Below are 13,016 nucleotides of genomic sequence, written 5' to 3'. Positions count from 1 at the left end.
CACAGATACTATTTTGATGTATAACACATTTTCAAGAATGTTAAATATTTGAATTGAGTATTTTTGAATTTCACTCTCTGCAATTTCACTGGATGTTGGCCACACCCCCTAGAGAGGTTAAGCCTGCTTTTGTTTGTGCGTGAGGAGTCTGCCATACATTCCTGTACATATGTTTATAATTAGCAATCAACAGCTGCCAGTGTGTGAACTGAAACCTTTCTAGTATTGTGCACCAAATGGGTGTGTAATGTACAGTTGAAGTCAGAAGTTTACATACACTTAGGTTGAAGTCATTAAAACTAGTTTTTCAACCACCCCACAAATTTCTTGTTAACTTTTTTAGGATAGGGAGCAGCATTCTGAATTTTGGATGAAAAGCATGCCCAAAGTAAACTGCCTGCTACTCGGGCCCAGAAGCTAGGATATGCATATAATTGGTAGATTTGGATAGAAAACACTCTAAAGTTTCCTAAAACTGTTCAAATTATGTCTGTGAGTATAACAGAACTTATTTGGCAGGCGAAACCCCCGAGGACAAACCATTCAGGAGTTTTTTTGAGGTGACAGTGTTTTCATATGGGGTTTCTGTGGATCTAGATTTCTAAGGCACTTGCTTGCAGTTCCTATCGCTTCCACTGGATGTCAACAGTCTTTAGAAATTGGTTGATGTTTTTCTTTTGAGTAATGAAGTGGTATGGCTGTTCAGAAACGAGGGTCAAGTCTAGTGTACTGTTGTGGTTGGGGCGCGCGACCTGAAGCTCGCTCCACTTTGTTTTCGTCTGGTATTGAACAGTTATCCCATCTTAAATTTAATCGATTATTTACATTAAAAAATACCTAAAGTTGTATTAGGAAAGTTGTTTGAAATGTTGGATCAAGATTACAGGTAACTTTAGATTTTTTGTAGTCATGTTGCGCGAGTTGGAGCCTGTTTTTTTTTATTAAACGCGCCAAATAAATAGACATTTCGGAGATATAAAGACGGAATTTATCGAACCAAAAGGACCATTTATGATGTTTATTGGACATATTGGAGTGCCAACAAAAGATCTTCAAAGGTAAGGCATGAATTATATCGTTATTTCTGAGTTTTGTGTCACGCCTGGCAGGTTGAATTATGATTGTTATGCGTTTGTTTGATGGAGTGCTGTCCTCAGATAATAGCATGGTTTGCTATCGCCGTAAAGCCTTTTTGAAATCTGACACAGTGGCTAGAATAACAAGAAGTTAAGCTTTAATTTGGTGTATTGCACTTGTGAATGTATGAAAGTTAAATATTACTAATTTTTTTTTTTTTTTCGCTCTGCCATGTCACCGGATGTTGTCGAAATGTTCCGCTAGCGGAACCCCTAGCCGTAAAAGGTTAACAAACTACAGTTTTGGCAAGTCGGTTAAGAGATCGACTTCGTGCATGACAAATAATTTTTACAACAATTGTTTACAGACAGATTATTTCACTTTTAATTAATTCACTGTATCACAATTCCAGTGGGTCAGAAGTTTACATACACTAAGTTGACTGTGCCTTTAAACAGCTTGGAAAATTCCAGAAAACTATGTAATGGCTTTAGAAGCTTCTGATAGGCTAATTGACATAATTTGAGTCAATTGGAGGTGTACCTGTGTATGTATTTCAAGGCCTACCTTCAAACTCACTGCCTCTTTGCTTGACATCATGGGAAAATCAAAAGAAATCAGTCAAGACATATAAATTGTAGACCTACACAAGTCTGGTCATCCTTGGGAATCATTTCCAAATGCCTGAAGGTACCACGTTTATTTGTACATACAATAGTAGGCAAGTATAAATACCATGGGACCACGCAGCCGTCATACCACTCAGGAAGGACTCGCGTTCTGTCTCCTAGAGATGAACGTACTTTGGTGAGAAAAGTGCAAATCAGAACAGCAAAGGACCTTGTGAAGATGTTGGAGGAAACCGGTACAAAAGTATCTATATCCACAGTAAAACAAGTCCTATATCGACATAACCTGAAAGGCCGCTCAGCAAGGAAGAAGCCACTGCTCCAAAAACCGCCATAAAAAAGCCAGACTACGGTTTTGCAACTGCACATGGGGACAAAAGATCGTACTTTTTGGAGAAATGTCCTCTGGTCTGATGAAACAGAAATAGAACTATTTGGCCATAATGACCATCGTTCTGTTTGGAGGAAAAAGGGGGAGGCTTGCAAGCCAAAGAACACCATCCCAACCGTGAAGCACAGGGGTGGCAGCATCATGTTGTGGGTGTGCTTTGCTGCAGGAGGGACTGGTGCACTTCACAAAATAGATGGCATCATGAGGGAGGAAAATTGTGTGATATATTGAAGCAACATCTCAAGACATCAGTCAGGAAGTTAAAGCTTGGTTGCAAATGGGTCTTTCAAATGGACAATGACCCCAAGCATACTTCCAAAGTTGTGGCACAATGGCTTAAACACAACAAAGTCAAGGTATTGGAGTGGCCATCACAAAGCCCTGACCTCAATCCTATAGAAAATGTGTGGTCCGAACTGAAAAAGCATGTGCGAGCAAGGAGGCCTACAGACCTGACTCAGTTACACCAGCTCACTGATAGTCAGACAGAGATCCTTTTCCCTGATTCTTTTCACCGGCGTAAAGGAGGAGCCTACATTCTCAGAAAGGAGTCTGCTCCTATTTGGCTAAGGTGTATGTAAACTGCCGACTTCAACTGTATGTGTCTGAGTCGGTGACAAAGCTGTCTGTCTGCGACTATGACGTAGTGGTTAATAGAACAAGTGATATACGACTACAGTGCAGCTGTGGCAACAAAAGCAGTCATTTGAAAGAACAGCTTGATAGGAGGCTGGCTCCCACATCACACACAGAACTGTTATCATGAGCTCATCTTTAATGTACTCACAGGGTGGTCTATTCACTCTGTGTCCACAGCTTCTCATTAACCAGTCCACAGCCTCTCATTAACCAAGCAAACCCGGAAACACCAAAGCATAATAATGCATGAGCACAGTAATGCAGCCAGCAAATCACCATCAAAACAGAGGGGACAGATCTAGAAAGAGGCACCCCTCACCTGAAATGATTCAGTGTGGAGATTGGCTTGCTAGCGGGATTGGGACTCTGAGAAGCCCGATTTGTTTTTTTAAGATACACGTGATATAGATTACTATCAATAGCTGAATGTCCTTCTACTGTTGTCTTCACATTTTCTTGCTTGTTCCCTTATTCATTTCCCAGAAGAGATGAAGTCATGCCATGATTTCCCAGAAAAATACACTGGAACTTGTTTTAGGCTAGAAAAGAAAGACAATTTAACACAGCAATTTTACAGTAACAAGCTAACTAAGTTAGTAAACTGTAGATATTGTGCACACACGAGATATGGCTATAGGCCTATAACATTTGATTAACAAATTATATATATATTTTATATTTATTTTGACGAATATAGCTAAGGCGTTCCCCAAATAGTGAACTGAGAGATTTGATCAGCAAGTCAACTGAAAAAACTAACTAGCTAACTTGGTAGCCAACAAGCCAGTTCTAACAAACGTGCAAGCTACAACCACAACCATATAGCTATTTATTTAGCTTATAGCTAGAGGGCTAAGCTATGGGTACACAACCAGAGAGCCTTTACAACCTGTAACCGTAGCTAACGTTAGCTCAGCTGGCTAACGTCAGCTAGTCTAGTCCACTTACGTTAGGCGGTCCAGTTCGAACAATGCGTTTTACTCCCCGTTTCGATACTTCGACTCGGACGGTAAATAAAATGTCAGTTTTATTCTACAACTTTATAATAAAACGTTATATTTATTGCCATATGTGCTTATAAATTCGCCACTTTGCTAACATAACTAGCAATAAACTTTTGGCAAACTTCGATGAGTCGACTCTGTTTTGTTAGTCCAGTAGCCAATCAGCGGAACAGGTTCAAAGATAGCCACGCCCGTAATACCCGTCTGTGGACCAATGAGATTTCAATAATGAATTTCAACTATAGGATGAGTGAGTAAACACGTCATCCTCATGCAGCTTCACGGTGTCAAGTGTGTTAGCAAAATATGCAATAATCCGAAGAATAAAACAAAGACTCATTCTCGACAATAATGGAATTTACTAATGCAAACGTCTCAGTTTGGGGGGTTGAAAACTAGTAAGTCAACTAAGTAAACTGACTGCCTGAAAAAGTAGGAGCCTGTCTAGTTGCACTGCCACTGTTGCAGAACGTTAGACAGTAGCTAGCTGTTAATAAAATGTGGATAGCTGCTAGCAAACTGACAGGCTAAGTTAATATTGTTTGCATGAATTGAGAAGTTGGCCAAAACACACAGGTGCTTTCAAAAGCTCGGCGTTTGTCAGCAGCAGGGAAGGAAGAGAGTGAAGTGAGCTCGCTGCTCCCCAATACTTTTTCAGGTTTCAGGAGTTTACTGAAGCGATCAAAATCCTCCCCTCGCACGTCAATTTCAGACGTGATACAATGTACATTATTGATGAAGCCACATACATTCGACTGCTTTAGATCTTGAAACAATGTTGCAGACGTAACTGGTGGGTTATGTCAGAACTTGAAGATCCCATAAGAAACAATGCTGTGTAGCATATAACACATTCTAAATAGATGAGATTGGGGACAGGTCAGGTGAGTTTCATTGGGTACAACAGGTATACGCTGATAACTTGCCAGCAAGTCTTGTGGTTGATTGTTTTGAGAGGTTGCACAGACTTCTCAGCAGGATAGAGATTCGTTTTATTTAATTTAACCTTTATTTTATTTTTTATTTTACCTTTGTTTATCCAGGTAGGCAAGTTGAGAACAAGTTCTCATTTACAACTGCGACCTGGCCAAGATAAAGCAAAGCAGTTCGACACATACAACAACACAGAGTTACACATGGAGTAAAACAAACAGTCAATAATACAGTACAAAAACAAGTCTATATACAATGTGAGCAAATGAGGTGAGATAAGGGAGGTAAAGGCAATAAAAAGGCCACGGTGGTAAAGTAAATACAATATAGCAATTAAAAAACACTGGAATTGTAGATTTGGAGTAGGTGAATGTGCAAAGTAGAAATACTGGGGTTCAAGGGAGCAAAATAAATAAATACAGTAGGGAATGAGGTAATTGTTTGTGCCATTTATAGATGGGCTATGTACAGGTATGTTATCAGTTTAGTTATCCTAATAGAATTGCACTTATACCGACTGCATGCAGCTTAGTCTCATGCTTTTGAACTTCTAAAACTGGATCTTCAAATACTCGTTATGCTGAAGAGCAAGTTTATCAAGTCTCTCACACCACTTATACACACACCACTCGTACACACATCACTCATACACACACCCACATGCTGTAGGCGAGGCCACACACACACACACACACACACACACACACACAGAGCTTGACTTGGACTGAAATAGGTGCTGGTGCTGATTTTGTGTGACGGTACTGTTTATATTTAGGTGCAGGAACTACTGACTGCTATAGTTTAAGCCAATATTCTGTAAGAGGTGCAGGAACTACTGACTGCTATAGTTTAAGCCATATTCTGTAAGAGGGCAGGAACTACGAGACTGCTATAGTTTAAAGCCATATTCCTGTAAGAGTGCAGGACACTACTGACTGCTATAGTTTAAGCCAATATTCTGTATAGGGTGCAGGACTACTGACTGCTATAGTTTAAGCCATATTCTGTAAGAGGTGCAGGGAACTACTGGACTGCTATAGTTTAAGCCAATATTCTGTCAGAGGTGCAGGAACTACTGACTGCTATAGTATTAAGGCAATTTCTGTAAGAGGTGCAGGACTACTGACTGCTATAGTTAAGCCAATATTCTGGTTAAGAGGTGCCGGAACTACTGACTGCTATAGTTAAAGGCCAATATTCTGTAAGAGGAAAGCTCATGAGGTGCAGGAACTACTGACTGCTATAGTTTAAGCCAATATTCTGTAAGAGGTGCAGGAACTACTACGGGACTGCCTATAGTTTAAGCCAATATTCTGTAAGAGGTGCAGGAACTACTGACTGCTATAGTTTAAGCCAAATTCTGTAAGAGGTGCAGGAACTACTGACTGCTATAGTGTTAAGCCAATATTCTGTAAGAGGTGCAGGAACTACTGACTGCTATAGTTTAAGCCAATATTCTGTAAGAGGTGCAGGGAACTACTGACTGCTATAGTTTAAGCCAATATTCTGTAAGAGGTGCAGGAACTACTGAACTGCTATAGTTTAAGCCAATATTCTGTAAGAGGTGCAGGAACTACTGACTGCTATAGTTTAAGCCAATATTCTGTAAGAGGTGCAGGAACTACTGACTGCTATAGTTTAAGCATATTCTGTAAGAGGTGCAGGAACTACTGACTGCTATAGGTTAAGCCAATATTCTGTAAGAGGTGCAGGAACTACTGACTGCTATAGTTTAAGAGCCAATATTCTGTAAGAGGGTGCAGGAACTAACTGACTGCTATAGGTTTAAGCCAATATTCGTAAGAGGTGCAGGAACTACTGACTGCTATAGTTTAAGCCCATATTCTGTAAGAGGTGCAGGAACTACTGACTGCTATAGTTTAAGCCAATATTCTGTAAGAGGTGCAGGAACTACTGACTGCTATAGTTTAAGCCAATATTCTGTAAGAGGGCAGGAACTACTGACTGCTATAGTTTAAGCCAATATTCTGTAAGAGGTGCAGGAACTACTGACTGCTATAGTTTAAGCCCATATTCTGTAAGAGGTGCAGGAACTACTGACTGCTATAGTTTAAGCCATATTCTGTAAGAGGTGCAGGAACTACTGACTGCTATAGTTTAAGCCAATATTCGGTAAGAGGTGCCGGAACTACTGACTGCTATAGTTTAAGCCAATATTCTGTAGAGGTGCAGGAACTACTGACTGCTATAGTTTAAGCCCAATTTCTGTAAGAGGTGCAGGAACTACTGACTGCTATAGTTTAAGCCAATATTCTGTAAGAGGTGCAGGAACTACTGACTGCTATAGTTTAAGCCAATATTCTGTAAGAGGTGCGAGGAACTACTGACTGCTATAGTTTAAGCCAATATTCTGTAAGAGGTGCAGGAACTACTGACTGCTATAGTTCTAAGCCAATATTCTGTAAGAGGTGCAGGAACTACTGACTGCTATAGTTTAAGCCAATATTCTGTAAGAGGTGCAGGAACTACTGACTGCTATAGTTTAAGCCAATATTCTGTAAGAGGTGCAGGAACTACTGACTGCTATAGTTTAAGCCAATATTCTGTAAGAGGTGCAGGAACTACTGACTGCTATAGTTTAAGCCAATATTCTGTAAGAGGTGCAGGAACTACTGACTGCTATAGTTTAAGCCAATATTCTGTAAGAGGTGCAGGAACTACTGACTGCTATAGTTTAAGCCAATATTCTGTAAGAGGTGCAGGAACTACTGACTGCTATAGTTTAAGCCAATATTCTGTAAGAGGTGCAGGAACTACTGACTGCTATAGTTTAAGCCAATATTCTGTAAGAGGTGCAGGAACTACTGACTGCTATAGTTTAAGCCAATATTCTGTAAGAGGTGCAGGAAACTACTGACTGCTATAGTTAAGCCAATATTCTGTAAGAGTGGCAGGAACTACTGACTGCTATAGTTTAAGCACTATTCTGTAAGAGGTGCAGGAACTACTGACTGCTATAGTTTAAGCCAATATTCTGTAAGAGGTGCAGGAACTACTGACTGCTATAGTTTAAGCCAATATTCTGTAAGAGGTGCAGGAACTACTGACTGCTATAGTTTAAGCCAATATTCTGTAAGAGGTGCAGGAACTACTGACTGCTATAGTTTAAGCCAATATTCTGTAAGAGGTGCAGGAACTACTGACTGCTATAGTTAAGCCAATATTCTGCTAAGAGGTGCAGGAACTACTGACTGCTATAGTTTAAGCCAATATTCTGTAAGAGGTGCAGGAATACTGACTGCTATAGTTTAAGCCAATATTCTGTAGAGGTGCAGGAACTACTGACTGCTATAGTTTAAGCCAATATTCTGTAAGAGGTGCAGAACTACTGACTGCTATAGTTTAAGCCAATATTCTGTAAGAGGTTCCGGAAACTACTGACTTGCTATAGTTTAAGCCAATATTCTGTAAGAGGCAGGAACTACTGACTGCTATAGTTTAAGCCATATTCTGTAAGAGGTGCAGGAACTACTGGAACTGCTATAGTTTAAGCCAAATTCTGTAAGAGGTGCAGGAACTACTGACTGCTATAGTTTAAGCCAATATCTGTAAGAGGTGCAGGAACTACTGACTGTCTATAGTTTAAGCCAATATTCTGTAAGAGGTGCAGGAACTACTGACTGCTATAGTTTAAGCAATATTCTGTAAGAGGTGCAGGAACTACTGACTGCTATAGTTTAAGACCAATATTCATGTAAGAGGTGCAGGAACTACTGACTGCCTATAGTTTAAGGCCAAATTCTGTAAGAGGTGCAGGAACTACTGACTGCTATAGTTTAAAGCCAATATTCTGTAAGAGGTGCAGGAACTACTGGACTGCTATAGTTTAAGCCAATATTCTGTAAGAGGTGCAGGACTACTGACTGCTATAGTTTAAGCCAATATTCTGTAAGAGGTGCAGGAACTACTGACTGCTATAGTTTAAGCCAATATTCTGTAAGAGGTGCAGGAACTACTGACTGCTATAGTTTAAGCCAATATTCTGTAAGAGGTGCAGGAACTCAAGCAGTAGAACATTTGAGGTGCCGGTACTCAGCTCCAGTGAGCTCCTGCTCCTGTCAAGCACTGCTCACACACAAACCTACCATTATACTCACATCACTCACGCCCACACATTGCAAAAATTACTGCATTGTTAGTTAGGGCTTGTAAGTAAGCATTTCACTGTAAGTGACAAATAAAATTAGATTTTGATTTGAAGTCCACTACCTGCTCCCTGACTTCTCCAAGGTGAAAATCTCAAAGAGTACCAGCGGTCCAGTGAGACCTGTCAGCCAGTCACCCATCTTCTCCAGGCCCCCCATCTTCGCCAGGCCCGAGTCCTCACTGGGTAGGTCCTCTGCTTTGGAGGTGATCAACAGGGTGATGGAGGACTCTATTCAGCACTCATAGAGGCTCTACGTGTTCAGAGACCAGGACAAACAGACAGAGACCATCCCAGGACTGGTGCATCATTAGGTTTAGGGGAGAGGGTTAGGGTTAGGTGGGTTCAGAGGGCCAGTTGCCTGTAAACCACTCTACAAATGAGTCACACATTCTTCATGCATAACATATCTCTCTCATATATCTCTCTTTGAGGCTAAATATGATAAACTGCTGACTATGCAGAAAACTTCATTGATCAGATGAGACTCTACAATGGACTCTACAATGGTCTCGTCTTTGTTCTGTTAAATGGACTTAAATAACCTTCATACTATTGTCACTTTTTAAACAATCTAAAAAAAAAAAATCTCAATGGAAATGTTGTACAACTTGTAACCATTTCTTTCAACAGACACAAGCGCTATCTAATCTTACCCTGGAGTTTGACTGTGGTGACCAAGAAGACTTCCCCAACTCCCCATCTCCATCAGGCAAGATGCTGTCTCTGACATCTGATATTATGACAGGTTCTCGCTCTGTTACAAATGACCTGGCCAAGAGCCACCCGTTTCCTTAGTGACAAATGGGGTCGGATGGCATATGATTCTGGTTACACGCACAGTCACAACCTAAGAGTGAGGATTCACCCCCTAAAAAAATACCAAATAAGAAAAGAGTGAGGATTCAAGGACAAAGTATTGAGAAAAATGATAAATGTATTACACAACCAGTTTACATGAGATGATGCAACTTGAGGAATGAAATTAGTCATTTCTCATTATATTATATTTTTTCACATTAAATCATCAATTACAAATAAGCTACTTTCCATTTTCAATGATGTAGGCCATAACATAAACTGGATCTGGACCGTCTCAGCTTTTGTGTTTGCAGGACAATTCACTGAGGAGCCAAACCAACAAAACCACTCTAAACTGCCCAACCGAGTCCGAGTGAAGGGGAAAGGATGACCAGGGAGTCGGTTTATGCAGAAGGTAACCTGTAAAACAAACTAAAGCTTTATAGTGGTGCATTACCACCCTTCATTTCAATTATACTGAACTTTACAGGTGGATGAATTCAAAATGTGTTGAACACCATGTCATAGGGATGAGGTAGTTGGGTGTGTTATTTACAGATTTACTGTACATGTACACAGCCATCGGTAAGCTGCTCTGACAGCTGGTGCTTAAAGTTAGTGAGGGAGATATAAGAATCCAGCTTCAGTGATTTTTGCAATTCGTTCCAGTCATTGGCAGCAGAGAACTGGAAGGAAAGGCAGCCAAAGGAAGTGTTGGCTTTGGGGATGACCAGTGAAATATACCTGCTGGAGCGCGTGCTATGGGTGGGTGTTGCTATGGTGACCAGTGAGCTGAGATAAGGCTGGGATTTACCGAGCAAAGACTTAGATGACCTGGAACCAGTTGGTTTGGCGACAAATATGTAGTGAGGGCCAGCCAATGAGAGCACACAGGTCGCAGTGGTGCATATTATCGGTGATTTTGCGTGTGGAGGAAGAGATATTCAGGATGGAGATGCACCTAGAGGACATTAAAAGGGCTGATTGACAGGAACGTGTGTGAGCAGCAGCTCTCCCCTCCCCACTCATCATCCCCCACACCCCCGTCACTGTGTGGGGAGCCCAGGCCCACTCATCCTCCACACCCCCGTCACTGTGTGGGGAGCCCAGGCCCACTCATCCTCCACACCCCCGTCACTGTGTGGGGAGCCCAGGCCCACTCATCCTCCACACCCCCGTCACTGTGTGGGGAGCCCAGGCCCACTCATCCTCCACACCCCCGTCACTGTGTGGGGAGCCCAGGCCCACTCATCCTCCACACCCCCGTCACTGTGTGGGGAGCCCAGGCCCACTCATCCTCCACACCCCCGTCACTGTGGGGAGCCCAGGCCCACTCATCCTCCACACCCCCGTCACTGTGTGGGGAGCCCAGGCCCACTCATCCTCCACACCCCCGTCACTGTGTGGGGAGCCCAGTCCCCCGGGTCTGCTCACCACCCCTGCATGTGGTAACTGTGAGCGGCCAAGTATTTTGTCTGTTGCTCTAAAGCGGAAAGGTGGACTAAACGGGTCCGGAGCAGGTTGACATAGAACAAAGTTCTCTATGGAGGGCTTTTCTCTTCTCCTGCATGCCCACACAACCAAGGAGGATCTGACAAGGATACACACATCTTTACAGGAATAAGGAAAACAAGGTGAGTAACTTAACTATAACATAAATCACAGGTGTGTCACCATCTTAACTATACGTTCGATGAAAGAGCTCATTTCTTGTGGTGGTGAGAATCCGTGTTTGCCATTCCCAAGAGGTGGTCCTTTCCTTTCTTCTGTCGTCTGTCAGGTAAGTCATCCGTTTGGAGAACCAACACATCCTTTTTCCACCGAGCTCTCCCCACTGCTGGTTCTCCCGTATCTTATGTAGAAGGAAGAGCATAGGTGATTAGTGCCGCCAGGTGTGCTTAGCTGCCTCTGATCCCCTGTACTCACATGCCGGGCTGGGCTACTATCAGTGGGCACAGCCTGCCCCCTGGTGGTCCTTCCACATAATGTAACACACCCACTCATTTACTCATAGCATAGCTGTTCATTCACTGTTTTGCCATTTATTTGCTTGCTCAATCTTTCACTCACTCACTCACTCACTCTCACTCAAATATCTCAATGATTACTGCATGTACATACAAGCTTTTTACAGAGTAGTTACATAGATTATTGCTCTGTTATTTACACTGGTATAAGCCTCTGTAATGTTAAGTGTGATCAGCTAAGCCTCAAGGGACCAATTACACCATCTGTGTTTCCTTCATTATACATGTATCAACACCAGTGGAGGCTGGTGACTTGAAACATTGAGGAGGACGGGAGAACCATGGTATAGGCGCAGAACGCACAGAGACCAAAAAGTGTGTTTCAAAAACCATCGAAAACAAATTATTTTAACCTGAAGCATTTAGTAAAGACATTCATGGTACAATATTATGGGGAATGGGAATGAGAGGGCTACTTACACCATGTTGGAAAGAGATCACAGAGCCCCTGTGACAACAATTTTGGACCCCCTTGTGGCCCCCCTACATTTTTTATTACACCTTTATTTAACCAGGTAGGCAAGTTCACCTTTATTTAACCAGGTAGGCTAGTTGAGAACAAGTTCTCATTTACAATTGCGACCTGGCCAAGATAAAGCAAAGAAGTTTGACACATACAACAACACAGAGTTACACATGGAGTAAAACAAACATACAGTCAATAATATAGTAGAAAAATAAGTCTATATACAATGTGAGCAAATGAGGTGAGATAAGGGAGGTAAAGGCAATAAAAAGTCCATGGTGGCAAAGTAAATACAATATAGCAATTAAACACTGGAATGGTAGATTTGCAGTGGAAGAAAGTGCAAAGTAAAAATAGACATAATGGGGTGCAAAGGAGCAAAATAAATAAATACAGTAGGGGAAGAGGTAGTTGTTTGGGCTAAATTATAGATGGGCTATGTACAGGTGCAGTAATCTGTGAGCTGCTCTGACAGCTGGTGCTTAAAGCTAGTGAGGGAGATATGAGTCTCCAGCTTCAGAGATTTTTGTAGTTCGTTCCAGTCATTGGCAGCAGAGAACTGGAAGGAGAGGCGGCCAAAGGGGGAATTGGTTTTGGGGGTGACCAGTGAGATATACCTGCTGGAGCGCATGCTACAGGTGGGTGCTGCTATGGTGACCAGCGAGCTGAAATAAGGGGAGACTTTACCTAGCAGGGTCTTGTAGATAACCTGGAGCCAGTGGGTTTGGCGACGAGTATGAAGTGAGGGCCAGCCAACGAGAGCGTACAGGTCGCAGTGGTGGGTAGTATATGGGGCTTTGGTGACAAAACGGATGGCACTGTGATAGACTGCATCCAATTTGTTGAGTAGGGTATTGGAGGCTATTTTGTAAATGACATCGCCG

General features: G+C 42.1%; 1 pseudogene; it reads right to left on the bottom strand.

Moving 5' to 3' along the window:
* LOC115156465 (G-protein-signaling modulator 2-like) overlaps window positions 1-8,998 on the bottom strand; it is a 30,380-nt pseudogene extending 21,382 nt beyond the window's left edge.
* Window positions 8,999-13,016: the final 4,018 nt, after the last annotated feature.

This window comes from Salmo trutta, chromosome 21 (assembly GCF_901001165.1).
Source record: "Salmo trutta chromosome 21, fSalTru1.1, whole genome shotgun sequence".
In the NCBI taxonomy this organism is placed as follows: domain Eukaryota; kingdom Metazoa; phylum Chordata; class Actinopteri; order Salmoniformes; family Salmonidae; genus Salmo; species Salmo trutta.
Note: the sequence above shows the minus strand (reverse complement) of the source record. Positions and strands in the feature narration are given on the sequence as shown.